Source organism: Silurus aristotelis (assembly GCF_946808225.1).
Source record: "Silurus aristotelis genome assembly, chromosome: 20".
NCBI classification, from domain to species: Eukaryota; Metazoa; Chordata; class Actinopteri; order Siluriformes; family Siluridae; genus Silurus; species Silurus aristotelis.
In genome coordinates this window covers 20,266,307-20,283,374 of record NC_139593.1, presented here as the reverse complement: position 1 = coordinate 20,283,374, position 17,068 = coordinate 20,266,307, and the positions used below count along the sequence as shown (strand labels likewise).

Below are 17,068 nucleotides of genomic sequence, written 5' to 3'. Positions count from 1 at the left end.
ATCAAGCTGAAATAATTAATTTTTGCTCTGGAATTTGCTGACAGTTCACTTATTCCGGGTGCGAGATCGGCGGGGCGGTTGGAGGGGGGGGGGTATCTGAGTGGAGGAGGGGGTAGTCTAGAGGGTAGTTGACTTTTCGTTTGCGCTTCTTCTCTTATTTCCGTAACGATGTAAAGGGAACGTGGAAAGGTGGAGAGTTGTTTTGGGGGATGGGGTGGAATAATGAAATGAAACGTAATTAACCCGAATAAAGGAAAAGGGTCGGGTTTTTATCTCCCGCTTTTTTTTTGTTGGGGGGGGGAGCACAAAGATTACTCGCCTGTATTGAGAGCAGCGTAGCATACAATTAATTCCAATTAATTCAAATGAGAGGGGAAATTATGTACTTTGATAAAGCCAAAAACCAAGACATAATACCCCTTTATCTCCAGAGTTATCTCTGCCCTCCACGCTCTCATAATTACTTTTAATTAATGCTGAGGAACGTGAAAAAAAAAAAAGAGAGAGAGGATTCAAAAAAAAAAAAAAAACACCTGAAACTCTTTCGATTTTGGACGAGAAAGGAATTCTGCACAATGAGGGTCCAGGACGTGGAATACATACATAAGGTTTGAGTCCGTCCTTCAGTTAAAAAAAAAATCTTGCTAATTGTCTTTTTCTGTTTTTTCATTTAATGCACTAAAAAAATTATAATGAAAAATCTGCCAACCCAGAGAGTTACTAATAAAATGTGCCTGCAGATGCGACCCCTGGACTATTAATCCAATAAGATTCGATGTGGACGAACTTCAAACTGGACAAGTTACAGCTAGCAAGACTAGCATTCAACCTAGCTATGTGATCAGATGTACAATAAATACAATGGTAAAGTAATGCGTTTTTTTCGAACTCCATGTGGATTAACGAGCAACAGAGGGGGAGGAGCTTCAGAGCTAGTGTCTGTTAATGTAATATAGCGAGACGTTATTACTTTTATATCAGCTTAGCTTAGCCTTAGCTATAAACAGCAACATTTTTGTTTTCTTTTCTCCGGAGTCCGGTGTGTAGGCGGGTTGGACACATATTAGTGCTAAGACTTACAAATCCAGGAGGTGTCTGTCAGTGGAAATATCAGCACCATCTCGACCCACTGCTGCTCTGCCAATCTGTCTGGGCTTCACGCTTGTTTCCAGGTCGCAACCCGCCGCGGCGCCGGATTTATTAGGTCACGGCGTGGCACCGGCTTGGCATCGGCCTGGCAACATTTTGCCTTTTGTCGTCTCGGTGGCTGGCGGGCGCACCACGATGCTGTGAACCTCGAAAAACCGCCAAGGTGACAAACGCATACACACGGGAGGATCGGGGTGCGTGTGACGACGAGCTGCTGAAAGGCCACACGTTCTTTTATTCGGTTCTATACAACCAGTGATGTTTGTGTATTATAACGATTATCACGATTGTCTCACACACACCATTGTGCATGAATTTACTAAGTGCACAATGTGGTCAAACGTATATATGGTTCTAAAATCAAATTGATACTACGACATTGAAGACATACAGAGACCTGAACCTGTTCCAGCATCACAATAACCCTTGTGTACAAGTTCTGTGAAGATATGCTTTAAATGGCTTGGAGTGGAAGATCTTCCATTTATAGCATCTTACAAGTATCTCCTTTTTGTTCCTTTTTAAGTTGAGAGTTAAGATACTTGCTCAAGGACCCAACAGTGACAATTTGGTATTGCTGAGATTGTACCTCAAGAACTTAAGATCTTGAGTGGCTTTCTGCAGAGCTCTGATCTCAGCCCTATTGACATTTGAAATGACTGTGAACATCACCCGAGGCCTCCTCACCTCACTGACATCAGTCCCTGCCTTTACTAACACTGTTGTCCTTGAATGAGCTCAAATCTCCACAAAATCTATTGGAACATCTTCCCAAAGGAGTGGAAATTATTATGGGGACTAAATGTGGAAGAGGATGTTTAAAAAAACAGCCGTCTTATGGTCAGGTGTCTACAAAAGACCTGTAGTCCATGTGTATGACTGTTAATAACAGGATTTTGAAATGAAACCTTTACGCTATGTTGAAAGATTCGAAGTGAACCAAACAAGATGGATGGATCCATTAACTTGAGGTTCTGTAGCACACATTCGAATTTTAACTTCTATACTATAAAGCTGCACTGTAGCCCTTAAACCAGATGTATCAGGACTGTGGTCATGGTTGTGTTCTGAATGGCTCAATACTACAAACACAAATAGCTAAGAACCATCACTTTTTTTAAAGTTTACGTCTTGTTTTTTTCACTTTTCTTGGGGGGAGTTCGAGGTGTGAGTTAAATAGTGTGTTCAATAGCTTTCCATCTTAAAAACAATGGCCCCCTTTTAGCAATACAGTTGCTTCCCCTTGGTAGGACACGTTCACGTCATCACAGATTATAGAACCGTTTCAAAAACTTCTCAAAAGCCAAGAACATTAAAGGTCAAACAGTTGGAATGAGAAATATCTGAATATAAGAAGCAGTACCCTGCCATGATGCAACCGATGTTCGCAATAAACCACTCAGGAGAATTGAATCCCAGAAAGCCAACACCATGGAACTGCTCCAAACCCAAATACGCCAGTTATGTTTCGTACAACACGTTCGCTTTATGGAACAATTTTCACGCAAATGTATTACATGGCTCAGCGGTTAAGATGTTGGACTACTGAACGGAAGGTTGCGAGTTCAAATCCCGGCACCTCCCAGGGACCCAAGCGTTAAACGCCAAACCCTCACCCGCTCAGTTGTATAAAAGGTGACAATTGGTAGTTGCTTTGGATGAGGGCGTCTGCTAAATGCCGTAAAATGTACTGTAAACGTATGTTTTCAAAGACTGTCGCAAAGCACTGAAGACTCCTTCCATTAAAATGTGTATGAAGCAGGAAGTAAGGTGTAGATCCAACCGCCCACCCCCCACCCCCGCCCTTTTTATTTGCTGACTTGGCTCGTGTGTGAACGGGGAGTAAAATGAATAAACATTAAACACGCTCATCGCTTCTCCGCGATATAAAAATCCATCAAAAAGGACACGTATGAAAATCCGATGGGAAGCCTGCCTTATCAGCGAGGTCACATTTAACAATCCGAATCCACTCGCCTTGACCTTCGACCTCGTGCATAAGATCGGGACCCCCCCCACGCTATCATTTCCTCATCCCTCTATCGCTTCCTATCCCGCCGCCATCGTTTCCTCATCCTTCTTCCCTGCGTCGGGACGAGGCTGACAGTTGGAAAGGTTTTGTCTGTAGCTTTTTTTCCGTCAAACCCTACATCGCTTTCCGATGCATCTTCCCGCTTTGACGTGGCGTTCCGAGGCGGCCTTATCGTCTTTGGCCAGGGAAATAAACAAAAACCAACCGTTTTCTTTCGAATGGAGCGACACCCACACCATTTGTTGTTTTTTTTGTTTATGTTGCTAGCATATACTATTATACTGTATATAATATTCATTATATAAATGAAATTGCTATCTATTGCTAGCAAACTGCCATCGAATACTCATGTCTGATTGGTCAAAAGGATTTAAGGTGTTAGTGTTATAGTGAAATTTGCCTACTGGACAGTAGATAAACGTACGTGTGTAACGTGTTAGGGTTTAAAGCAGTCTCCAGTGTCAGCGCTTCGTTTCTAGATGATGAGAGCTGCTGGTTGTTTTGCGGAATTTAAAATGTGACTGCAAACAAAATCATTCTTTGTGCCTTAATTTAAAGTATGCCAGACGTTTTAAAATATTGTCAAATCGCTGCGGTAGAAGAGGAAAAAAAACCCAACTGTGTTAGTTTGAAGTTCGACACGTATGATTTGCACAACGTTTTAGTAACACTCTGTTTTTAAATACAGAGCCTGTTAAAATCTATGTTTTTTCATACACATGCATGTTCTTTTTGTTTCTATATAAAAACATACAAGAATTGGACAGTGAATGAGTGGAATAAAAGTTCTCTGGAGTTCTCTGTGTAAGGACAGGAGAGAAGATGTTAGCAGCCATCTGCAATTCCATCTGGACTGCGGCTCATTGAAACCCGACTTCACCATACAAGATGATGATAAGCCGAAGCGTACGTACGAGCTCTGTAAGACATCTGGAGTGATATCAATTATGGAATGACCTGCCCAGTCACCGCAGCCCAATTCTTATTGAACTGCTCTGGGATGAACTGGAAAGAAATCTCCAACTAGTGAAGAACACCTGAATGTTTGGAGAACTGTCTGGATGCCAAGTATGTTAAGCCATCACACTACTGAACTCTACACTACACCGCTAGATCACTAACAAACAAAACACTGTATATAACCTTTGTACTATATATGTACATATTACCTAGTATATCTTTTTTTACTGCTCATTACATCTGCACTATTTTTATCTATATGCATCTTTATGTCTTTATGTGTATATAGTGTGTATGAGTATATATATATATATATATATATATATATATATATATATATATATATATATATATATAGTAAACTCGTTTATTCAGCTTGCACATTTTTTAAATGCCATAATCTTATAACCTTCCACTTCTGCACATTTCCTCTTCAATGCCATTGCCTTAGAACCATTTATCTGTACTTCTTAACGATCTCCACACATCTCTGCACTGCTACAGCTTTTATATTTATTTACTGTACATATACTTACATATATATCACATGCTGTAAATATGCTACTTATTTATCTGCACTATTGCTACATTTTGCACTTCTGGTAGATGCCAAACTGCATTTCGTTGCTGTGTACCTGTACAATGCAATGACAATCAATCAATCAATCTATCCATCTATCAATCTATCTATCCATCCATCCATCCACCCATCCATCCATCCATCCACCCATCCACCCATCCATCTATGGGTAAGGGAGGATTTTGCAATAAAAATGTGGAACATTTGTACATTTATATATTAGTTCGATCGAAGTAAATCTCCACACTGATACATTATGGAATAATTACTTGATGTAGCTATAAATGGATAAAAATCACCACACTGCATTCTTCACTCAACAAATCCTTGAAATTGTTTCACAAATCGCTCTTTAATAGAAGAAACAAAAATACTTTCATCTAGAGTCGTTGATTATTTTCCACACACTGTGTTTCTTCCCTTGTGAACTGCAGAAATGTACAACTTTATTACATCGTAAAAAACAAACAAACAAACAAAAAAAACAAGAATCCTCACTGCTTGATTTTTTTTCACCTCGGTTGTCCAGAAGCTCAAATGAAGTGTGTGACGAGAGAATAGAGAGAAGCGATCAGGGAAATAAATCTTGCAGTCGGGGCTTATAGAGATCAGGGATGCGACTCATACACAGAGGGGTATATACTTTTAATCCTGAGAACAGACTGAATAAAGAACGGGGGGGGGGGGGGGATTGGAAGAGGACGTGTTCATGCCGGTGTTGGTGTTGGAGGGAGAAATTAATTTCCTGCTGAAAAAAGAAGAGTTCGTGTATTAGCATGGAGAAAGCTGGAGCGCAGATTGCACAGATCTCTCTCTCTCTCTCTCTCTCTCTCTCTCTCTCGTTACGTTGATAAGCGTTTGTTCATTTCCTGACAACAACAGAAAAAAATGTATACGTCTGCTGAAAATGATTTTCTCTTTCTCTCTTTCACCATCCCTCCCTCCCTCCAACGTGACTCCTTTTATCCCTTCTTCACTCGGGCCTTATTTCATCCGCAATGTGGCAGCGGAATGATAATCAGAGCATCGGTTATCAGGGATGGAGGTGAGGAGGGGGCGAGGAGGAGACAGAGACAGAAAGAGAGAAAGAGAGATGGCATGGTTGGGAGAAGGGGAGGGGGAGATGGAGGATAGGTTTGACTCCTGGTTTTGTGTGTGTGTGTGTGTGTGTGTGTGTGTGTGTGTGTGTGTGTGTGTGTGTGTGTCGGTGCACTCCAGGCAAAGAGGAGGGTGGATTTGCATTTTAATGGGATGCGATTTATGGACTTGGGCACGGCACAAGTGGCATCATTAGGTGAAGCTGAGCCGGATTAGCCGTGATGCGAGAGGTCAGATAACGCCTGTGTGTGTGTGTGTGTGTGTGTGTGTATAATCTCATTGAGTACACTGAACAGAGGAAGGCTATGTTCCTGTATCACGCCCTGAGACTAAATCAATTTCACATTTCTGTATCAGGAAGTGCAGCGTCTCGTTCGGACACTTCTGAGAGCATATAATGGCTCTTGGAGAGCGGCGGAGAAAAAAAAAACGAAAAAAAAACAAAAACGTGCAGACTGATACGTGGAGAAAAAACAAAACGCACGAGATATTTTGTAGGAACGATGGTCACGTTCCGGCGAGAAATGTGTGTTAGTTTTAAAGACGGTATGGTAGAAATAATCATTATAATAATTGCGGGCAAAAAAATGTAATATATCAACAACAGTTAGTACCACTAATAATATTACTTATAATAACAATAATGATCATGTAAGAAAAAGAAGAAAAAGATACAAATCCTCCTCCTCTTCCACCCTACTACTACTACTAATAAAAATTATATTTCTCATACAAATACTACTTCTCTGCTCTTCTCATTCTACTATAATAATAATAATAATAATAATAATAATAATAATAATAATAATAATAATAATAAAAGGAAACTACTAAGATGATAATTTTTTCTCATACAACTTCTACTATTGCTACTACTAATACACTTATTACATTCATTACTAATACAAAAATAATAAAAAACTACTACTAAATCTACTACTATAACTACTACAACTAATAATAATAAGCACAATACTCTCTCCCTCCTACTATGACCAAGAAGATGAAAAAAAGTAAAAAGAGACTGATAATTTCTCCCTCATACTACTTCCACTACTACTAATAATAATAATAAGCAGTAAGAATCCTCCTCCTCCTTCTCCTCCTCCTAATACTGCTACCACTAAGAGAAAGAAGAAGAAGAAGAAGAAGAAGAGGAAGGCGAATACTCCTAATAATAAGAAGAAGTAAAAGAAAAATGTTCATCCTACTACAAGTAACTAGTAACAAAAAAAAGATAAAGAATTCTCCCCTTTTCTCCATCCTTTCCCTTCTACTACTATCATTATAAAGAAGAAAAAAATAAGAAGAAAAGTAGAAAAATACTCCTTTACCTCCTCATACTACTACAACAAAAAAGAAGAAGAAGAAGAAGAAGAAGAAGAAGAAGAAGAAGAAGAATACTCTCCACACTACTACTATCAACAATAACACCAACAAGTTCTACTGCTAGAAAAATAACAATAACTGCAAAAACAAAATAATAATAATAATCATAATCATAATTATTAGCATTAATAGTTTGTTGTTGTTGTTGCTGTTCTTGTTCTTCTTATAAACCAAGGACATCAATTAGCATTAAAAAACAACAAAGAATAAAACTATAAAATGAGACGTGAGCACACTGTGTGTGTGTGTGTGTGTGTGTGTAGTATATATATATATATTCCCTCCTGCAGGTGAACTCAATGGGCTCGGAGTGTTATAAAGGTGTAAAGTGTTGAGTCGCAGCTCAGAGCTGAAAGTGAGAAGTTAACAGTGGAGACAGCTGTACGCTCTCGATCGGCCCGGTGCATTGTGGGTAAAAGGCGCTGCAGCCTGTCAGTCAGAGAGCGTCGGCCTGTGGAGGTCACGCCTCGATGGGCCAGTAAATAAGAGATTATGCATCGAGCAATAAAACTGCAAAGTATGTCGGATTCGGTGTGTATCTTCGTGCTACGCATGCGTGTGTGTGCGTGTGTGTGTGTGTGTGTGTGTGTGTGTGTGTGTGTGTGTGTGTGTGTGTGTGTGCAGGGTATTATCAGGAATGCAATATTCACGGCTGAGTTTGCACTTTCAAAGCAAGGCCTGGCAATAATTCGGAACATGACTATGAAATGGCATGTGTGAACGACATCCTGTATTCTTTTCTCGTCTTTTTTTTTTCTTTAGCTTGAAATCTTGTATTGTCTATAAGTGCTCTTTTTCTAAAATGTACAAACATTAAACAAACAAACAAATACATAAATAAATAAATAAAAGCATGTACATCGCAGTGGAAAGGATCTCTTTTTTTCTTCTTTTAAAGGAAAATGTTCATTTAAAACAAACTAAATATAGTGTGTATATAGATTAGATATATATGGGCTTTTTTTTTTTATAAGTCAAACAAAGTTAATCTTTTAATTTACAGAAAAAAAAAAAAAAAAAAACAATCCAATATTTTAAAATAATAAAAAACCTAATATATATTTTTATACACGCAAATATGCTGATGATTGGGGCCTCACGTAAATAAATAAAATATAAATAAATAAAAATTTTTTTAATCCATTCTTGATTACGCTGATGTTCAGGGCTTCTCCTAATTGTGCGTGTTTTCAAAGCCATTTTCTATGAGACTGCACAAATCCATTATATCTGTGGCTGTAAAGAGCGAGGGAATTCATGTGATAGAGAGAGAGAGAAAAAGAGAGAGAAACAGAGAGAGATGCCCTTACTGTTATCATTGTATCTCTCCATGAACTTTTCAATACAGTTAGAGTCACGGTATTAGAGCAAGGATTGTGTGTGTGTGTGTGTGTGTGTGTGTGTGTGTGTGTGTGTGTGTGTGTGTGCACGCACGACTGCAGATAAACTCTGACTGAAGGGTTTGACACACACACACACACACTATATAACCAAAAGTTTGCGGACACCTGGTCATCCGTTTGGTATGTGCTTTTTGAGCATCGCATTCTACATTTAGTCCCAATTTGCTCTTATAATTCCCTCCACTCTTCTGGGAAGATGTTCGACAAGATTTTGGAGTGTGGTTGTGGACATTTGTGTTTATCAGCCACAAGGGTGGTAGTAAAGGCAGGTACTGATGCAGGTGAGGAGACCTGGGGTGCAGTCAGCATTCACATTTATGCCAAAGGTGTTCAGTAGGTTTAAAATCAGAGCTCTATAGCAGCAAGAGCTTCCTCTCCAAACCATTTAAACCAGATCTTCAAGGAGCTCACTTTGTGCATGGGGGCATTGCCATGCTGGAGTAGGTTTGGGTTTCCAAGTTCAAGTGAACGCAAAATTCTATTATACCACAGCCAAAGACGTCCAATACAATTGTGTGCCTTCAGTTTTCGGGTCACAGTTTGGTAGCATGAAATTTTCCCTTCGCATGAACTAGGAGACCCAAACCTGTTCCAGCATGACAATGCACAAAGCTCCGTGAAGATATACTTTCCATGGTTTGGAGTGAAAGATCTCACACTACTGAAAGCTCCAACCGTACTGGGATCAACGCGTATGCTGAGTGCACCTCAGATCTCCTCACCTACATCACAATTTGAAGCAAAGACCTAGTGGAACATCTTCCCAGAAGAGTGGAGTTTACCATAACAGGAAACTGGGACTCAATGTGAAATGGCTTAAAAAGAAGCACAATCCTATGCTCAGGTGTCCATAAGCAGTTATGTTATAATCCGAGCTCTGAAGAAAAAAAAAGAGAAAAGAAATGAAGCCACAATCTAATGAATATCAAAATAACGGCGTGAGAGTCGCCGCAACCGAGACAGAAATTGAACCGCAGTTCGGGAATGAACCGATAATCCTTTTCTTTCTTTCGTTCTTTTATTCATTTCTTCGTTTTGAATTTTATCTCGCTGTGTACATGTGAATCGGGGCCCCAATTTCCCTTACACAGGGGTCCTGATACGAAGGTGAAAAGGATGGCTTTTGGCATGGTTGTGGGAGCGCACACACACACACACACACACACACACACACACACACACACACACACACACCCCCACACACTTGGTTTCCCTCTCCAGAGCTCGGGCCTCTTAAGGCTAGACCTGCGATGTAATTAGACAGATAAACTCTCTGATCACTGGCTTAGAGATAAAACCCCATGGAGAGGAACACACACACACACACACACACACACACACACACACACACACACACACACACACACACACCCACACGCCAGTCCATTTATTTAATTTATTTACACACACACAATGCATACAGAATTAATTTGTCGCCGAGACGTAATAAGCCGGCAATTATTTTACGGCGTAGATATTACACGCATTAAACATTCATGCGCTTGGGAATCGTTTCTTCACCGTTGGCCATCAGCAAATAAACTACTTAATGATATGCATTTAATAAAACGGCGGCTGATCACAAAACAATATAAAAAAAAAAAAGCCTAGAGAGTGTGACCTGAGTCGCTTTTGCTACAAAAACATTTTTATTTATATACTAAGACACAACATAAGCATACGCAGCAATGAATTGGCACCCTTTCAGCTTGTGGACCATAAGATTGCTCCTTTTGAACATCCCATTCCACACTTTACACTATTATAAGAAGCTCCACTCTTCTGGGAAGATGTTCCACTAGATTTTGTGGAGATTTGTGCTCATTCAGCCTTAATAAAGTAAAGAGTAATGTAAAGAGGAGGTCTGGACTGTGGTTCACATTCCTCCCAAAGGGGTTCAACAGGGATGGAGCTCCAGAGAAGGAGATCTTCCACGCTTTTCCAACCCATGGAAAGCATATCTTCATGGAGCAGGGAATATTTCAATCTACAGCATCCAAAGGCATTTTATACAATAGTGTGCCTCCTAAAACGTGAAACCACGTATGGCTGGAAAACCGGTTGAGTGTCCCAATACTTTTGACATCATCATGTACATTTTCAGGGTTTAAAAAAAATATAAAATAAAAACAATTATGTGACCTTCTTAAATTTATTAATCAAAAAGAAAAAAAGTTTTGAACTTTTGGGAATTTTTTTATAACAAAACTTTAGTTTGCATTTTTCGTACACTGCAAATATAATTGCAACATTTATGATCGCAATTTTTTTATCCTTTTACAGCTATGTATATTGTGTAGGGTTACAAAATTGTGTTGTGGAGGTAGAGGAGTAATTGTGTGGACTGTTTCGTTCTTCGAAATCTACAGGTTATAAATTCACAATTTTTACTATTTTTCATCCGTCAACTTTTTTATTTTATGTGTTAACAGTTGAACAGTCGAACGTCTAAGGGACAAACTCGCTCGTTTTGTTCTTCCGTCCATTTTTCTTCAAACATTGTTCAGTCATTACGGGGATGATAAATTGTTTAAAAGCACAAGACGGCGTTTTATTATTAATTACACAAACCTGTTTTTTTTTTATTATTTTGTAACAGAAGCGTTTGGTTTCTTTCTAATTTGCTCCCGGGAAACAGGTTAAAGGGTTAAACAGCTCTGCTTGTCGAGGACTCGCATCCGTGGGTGGTGGCATTACAGAGATAACCCTCCATGACACACACACACACACACACACACACACACACACACACACACTTTACATTAACCTGCATTGTGAGGACACCCACGCCTGCACAAGGCCTTTCTTTGGTTAGACCGAGAAATAATTATGATGGAGTTTACATCAAAAAATCTTTACCCACATTAACAACGGGAAAAAAAATTCACAATTACACTCAAGTCGTAAAAAAAAGTGGCCATTGTCAGAGGAAACCAATCAGCTGATGAGACAAAGAATCACTAGCTATGAGTGAGAAGAGAAACCTCCTTGCCTCATAGACATTCCTCGGTGTAACTAGAAACAGATAAAAACTCCTTTTTCAATCAATTAAAATGTAATTGGGATGCAGGAAGCGGTGGCACAGTGGTTAAGATGTTGGAATTCTGCTCGGAAGGTCACGAGTTCAAATCTCGGCCCTCTTAAAATGCCACTGCTGAACTACAGTGCTGACAATATGCTGATCAGGGTTGCCAGGGTTTCAAGATTGCAGGGGAAAAAAGAAAAACGCTGGTGGGGTTTTCTTTATTCAGGGCGGCACCGGGGTTGGTACTCGGTACTCTCCAGCGAACTATGCGTAAATGCAGATGTACAGTAGATGTACAGAACCATTTCTAATGTAAAGACTAGATACGGAAACACGGATTGTGTACTGTATAGAATAGAGGAAAAGAATACTGCATGGTTTAGAAATGCGTGCGCACCACAGTGAACTGTGTTTTCAACTTTTTGCTATAGTTTCAGGTAGCGTGGATAAAGACCTGGCAACCTTGGTCACCATTGCTTAACTATGTTAAAACCAGTCCAAGCTGTAAGTGCAAATCACTTCTAATGCATGGATCAGGCTTTAAAAAATGATGAAGTTGCGCACTGCAGATGGCGCATATTCTAAATACCTGCACAAAAGGGTGCTGAGAAAAGGAACAAATGCATGATGATTTGCTAATAAGAAACAAGTAGCCTGGACTCTATTGGTAGAAATGGTTATAATATGCGCAGTATCAATCGGTCAAGAAACAGCTTAGCACCTCCAGCGTTGGCTTTGGTGCATCAGGTTTTTTTCACCTCCTAATAGGTGGTTTACGAGATGAGACTGCTCCCTACAGAGTGGACACGTTTACTGAACGTAACTTGCCATCAGGTTATAGCAGACTCGGCTTGTACACTAAAGGCTTTAATGAGAATCTAGGAGGTCTGGAATCAGGGGTGGTTTGCATTATCTTCAGTTCTCGCCTAGATGTTCTACTAGACTTCTGGATTTTTTTTATTTTTTTTTTTGATCCGTCCTCTTTGTTGGACCTCCACGACTGTGGCATCATGGAGGTTATATGGATGTCAATGCTGCAAATCACATTCTAATGACAAAGCCATATGTTCCAGGCCTGAATCCAGTCATTGTCTCGTAGCCGTCTCATTCCCGTCTCGCCCGTCCTGTGTAGTGTAGCGTGGTGTGGTGTAGTGTGGTGTAGTGTAGAGAAGATACGCTCTGTGTTTGATCGACTTTGCTGCAGCTGTTCGGCTTTGCTATCCTAATCCTACAAATACACAGTACTGGGTAAAAAAAAAAATATAAAACCATTAGGATTTCTTTGTAATAATTGGAAGATATAATAATATTAATAGTTGTAGATATAATAGTTATGAATAATTTGTTCATATTTTCACATCATTTCCAACATGATTTTTTTTATCATAAAGTGCTAAATATATTATTAATTGGAATTATTATATTACAATTATATAAACAAAGTTATTTTTAAATATTATATTTGTTTAAAGTTACAGAAAAATTGCTTTCTGACAAAAAAACAAACAAAAAAAACTGAATTTCAGTCCAATTAGAATTTTTTTTTTTTTTGCCTTTTTAGGGTTACATACAAAATAAAAAGCAAAGCAAAAAGAAACATCTTTTTTTTTGTCTGGGGTGTCTGTGTTTTTTTTTCTTTTTTTTTTTTTTTGCATGGCATCTGTTTGTGTGATAAATCAGTGATTCTGTGGGCCACTGGGCCTCCTGGAGCGGCCATGCTACACTGCTCAGCTTCCTCGTGTGTGACCGGGAGCATTGTTCTGCCAAACGCACGCTCACACGTCGTTTACTTTTCAGGTTCGAGCTTCAGAAAGGAGCGTTTTGTTGTGTTTGTTAAAACCGAAGCGACGATTTCGATCTACGGTTTCGACTTGACACATCGGAACAAACCTCATCATGAATTTGCTTGATTTTAATAAAGTTTTAGACAAATGTATTTGACACCTGGCCATATTTTCTTTTTCTCTTCCTCAAACTGTTATTGGATGCGGTGGAATGATATTTCCTGTTCACTCGAACTAGGAAAACCTGTTCCAGCATTACAAAGTCCCTGTGCACAAAGCCATCTCCATGAAGATATGCTTTCTATGAGTTAAGTGGAAGATCTCCTGCTGTAGAGCTCCAATCCTACTGAACAATGAATGTGAACGCTGCATGCACCCCAGGCCTCCTCGCCTTCTCACCTACATCAGTACCTTTACTAATACCCTTCTGGCTGAATGAGCACAATCTCCACAAATTCTAGTGGAACAACTTCCACATTGGGGACTACATTCGGGTATGTTCACAGCGACATTGTCATGCTGGAACAGGGTTGAATCTTCTAGTTCCAAGCGAAAGGGAAACTTTCATGCTACCGAAGACGTCCGAAGAAGTCCTGTGTGCCTCCAACTGCATGGTAACAGTTTGGGCAAAAATCACATGTGGCTGGAAAAGTCAGGTGTCCCAATACTTTTGTTAAAAATAGTATAGTTGTAACATTAAGTATAGATATAGAATATATGATGAATAGGTAATAATGCGTATGATGATATATAGGGGATGTGGTGGAACGACTTTTTAATTATAAAAGACCTTAAAGGTACGTTACAGTCTGTACAGTTTGATTCATTTTCTATGACAGAAGGTTTGACAGTATTAAAGGACAAACAGGTTAAAACTAAAGATTCAAAACTACAAAAATGAGTTTTTTATATATATATATATATATAAAGGAAATAATATTTGACCTGTATAAAATGTGTAGCTGTTAAGTGGTTTAATGGTTAAAGCTCCGGGTTGGTGTTTGGAAGGTCAGATGCCATCATTGTGGCCCTTGAGTGAGGCCCTTAACCCGAAGCTAGGATACAAGGTAAAGAAAGAATTTCACCATTGCTACAGTGTATATGTGACGAATTAAAGCCTCTTTCTTCGTCTCCTCTTTATAAAGATGCCTTACAGCACATTGCCACCATATTCAAACTGCTTGGTCATATTCAAATGTCGAACAATTTTAATAATGAATATTTTTTTTAATCGTATGAACACTTTCACTCAACATCTCACCCAATTCCGAAACTTTTTCATGGATGAAACATTAAATTAAATCAGTCAGTCAGTAATTATGTAGATATCTGATGTAGATATCTTGCTGTGGTTTATATTTTGCATGTTGTACTGCAAAAAGGCGAAGAAAAGCCCAGGGTCAATGAGAGTCATGCGTAAGTAGTGAACAGAACATGACGGGTTAAAGGACGAGTGTGTTTTCAGTGCCGCTGTGAAATCCGCTGTCGGGTCACAACCCTTTTATTGTCAGGTTTAAAGCTCGGAATAAACCCGAGCGAAAAGACGCTTTTAAACACAATACCTGCGTTAATCGCTTATTTGGACAAAAGTCTTTGATTTTTATTTCCCTGATTTACAAATATATGTTGTTTGCAATACGATTTGTAACTTAGTTACATGATACAAATTTTCTTTAACAATTGTGTCATTTTTCATTGAAGTTGATCATTCAGAATTTGTTTATTTGTCTGAATTATCGATTTTTATTTCAAGTTATAAGAATAAAATGGAAAAAATACAGGGAAAACAATAAACAAATAAATAAATAAAATTTTTGTATGATGTAATTTTTTTTCCCCCAAGGTTTGTCTGAAGACACTGAAGGTCATCTGGAGGAATGTCTTGTGAACAGGGGGGCCAACATTTACGCCACAAAAATACTAATTCTGTATTCAAGACATAATGTACACTATTAACACACAATGTTTTAAAAGGCATTTTCACACTACTGCATGATGAGCTAATAAACTTGTTTGAAAACATAATACTATTAATAATATCTTATAATTAATCTTTAAATATGCATGCATGCATTTGTTTGCTCTGAATTAAATGCCGGTCAAGTTTCCACCACATTTCTGCTTGTTTTCGTTCATCACTACAGCCATTATAACACGTTCTTTGTGTTATCAGGATTTAATAACAGCGGCCATTGTGTCTTAATGGACTCATGTCAACAATATAGTTGCCAGATTTAAAGAAATATATATATATTTTTTTTTGTACTTTTGTGCTTGTTTTTTATTTGTTTGTTTGTTTTGAGCAAACAAACAAAAAAAGAAAAAATCACTGCAGATGTTGATGCAGTGATCAGGTGATTTGGCGCCACCTGCTGGAAATCTTGAGAAACATGTATTTATTGTTTTTTGTAAATTTTTATTTGGGAGTCAAATCGGTTAGCAAAAAGGTGAAAAAGGTGTCATCTAAACAAAGAAAGATTTATACTTATATAATGGAGAATTATTACATTGATTAATTCAAATTCTTCATTTATATGGATATAAGTTTTATAAATATCTGAACTGGAATTTTCTTACACGTTGTTTTTTTATTTTTCAATTATTTTATTAATTTCTTTATCTTTCGGATTGTAGTCCCCCCCCCCCCCCAAATAATAAAAAAAAAGAGGTCTAGACGTTGCTCTTTAGATTCAAAAGTAAATCACAGAGATTCACATTCAGAGATTTCTTTTCAAAACATTTGAAATGTATGACTTTTTCTTTCAATACAGCCTAAAATACTATAAATGATGACGTGTTTTTAATGTAAATATGGAAGCCATTATTTCGCCCATAATAAATTGCATTAAATCAGCTGAAGATGTATTTTCAATGTCAAATTTATTTTTTAACTTACTCAAATTTATATACATTATTTTGTTATTTCCTTTGGATTTCAACTGTGCGTTAATGAAGTCATTTTTACCTTTAATTTTTTTTACATTTTTAATCTTATTTTATTGATTTAGAAAGCTTTTATTCGAAATATAGCAGCAAAAAAGAAAAAGAAAAAAAAAAAGATCCCTTTATCCCTTTTTTTGTGTTTTTCAGAAAATTGCTGCTTTTTTCTCCTGCTGCTGTGTTTGTTCCAATATTGTGAACGTTTGTAAAGCCGTCATTGGCTCGTTATTAATTGTCGGATTGCTAAAAAACGAGTTTGAGAAAAATAAAAGCTACACGTAATTAACACCCTGCAGGCTACAGATTTGTTGTGTGGTTAAACAGGACAAGGGTAATTACGCGTATAAGGGAAAAAAAAAAAGAAAAAGAAGAAAAGGGAAAAAAACAAAACAAGGCCTGCTTTTCTTGCAGCGCGCGTGGCGTGGGCTCAGGTTGATAAAGAATTGTAATTAGTGCGCTGTGAGTGTGTCGGCCTCCCAGACGTGGCGTGTTCATTACCGCGCCACGAAGCCAGCCACTTAACATTTATCTCCGCGTCGAGTGCGGTGTGTGTCCGCCAGGCAGCTCAGCGTTTCGGCATTGTTTAAAGGCGAGAGAGGAGAAGAAAACCTGCGCGAAGCCTTGACATGCTAATACAGAGTCTCACTCACGACCTTCACCGACACTGAAGCCTCATCATCAACACCGCGCTCCAATCCCAATGTCACG

General features: G+C 38.5%; 1 protein-coding gene across 1 annotated transcript in view; it reads right to left on the bottom strand.

The window, feature by feature from the left end:
- radil (Ras association and DIL domains) overlaps nt 1-17,068 on the bottom strand; it is a 68,023-nt gene that overhangs the window by 12,125 nt on the left and 38,830 nt on the right. The gene's annotated exons all lie outside the window — the stretch shown is intronic.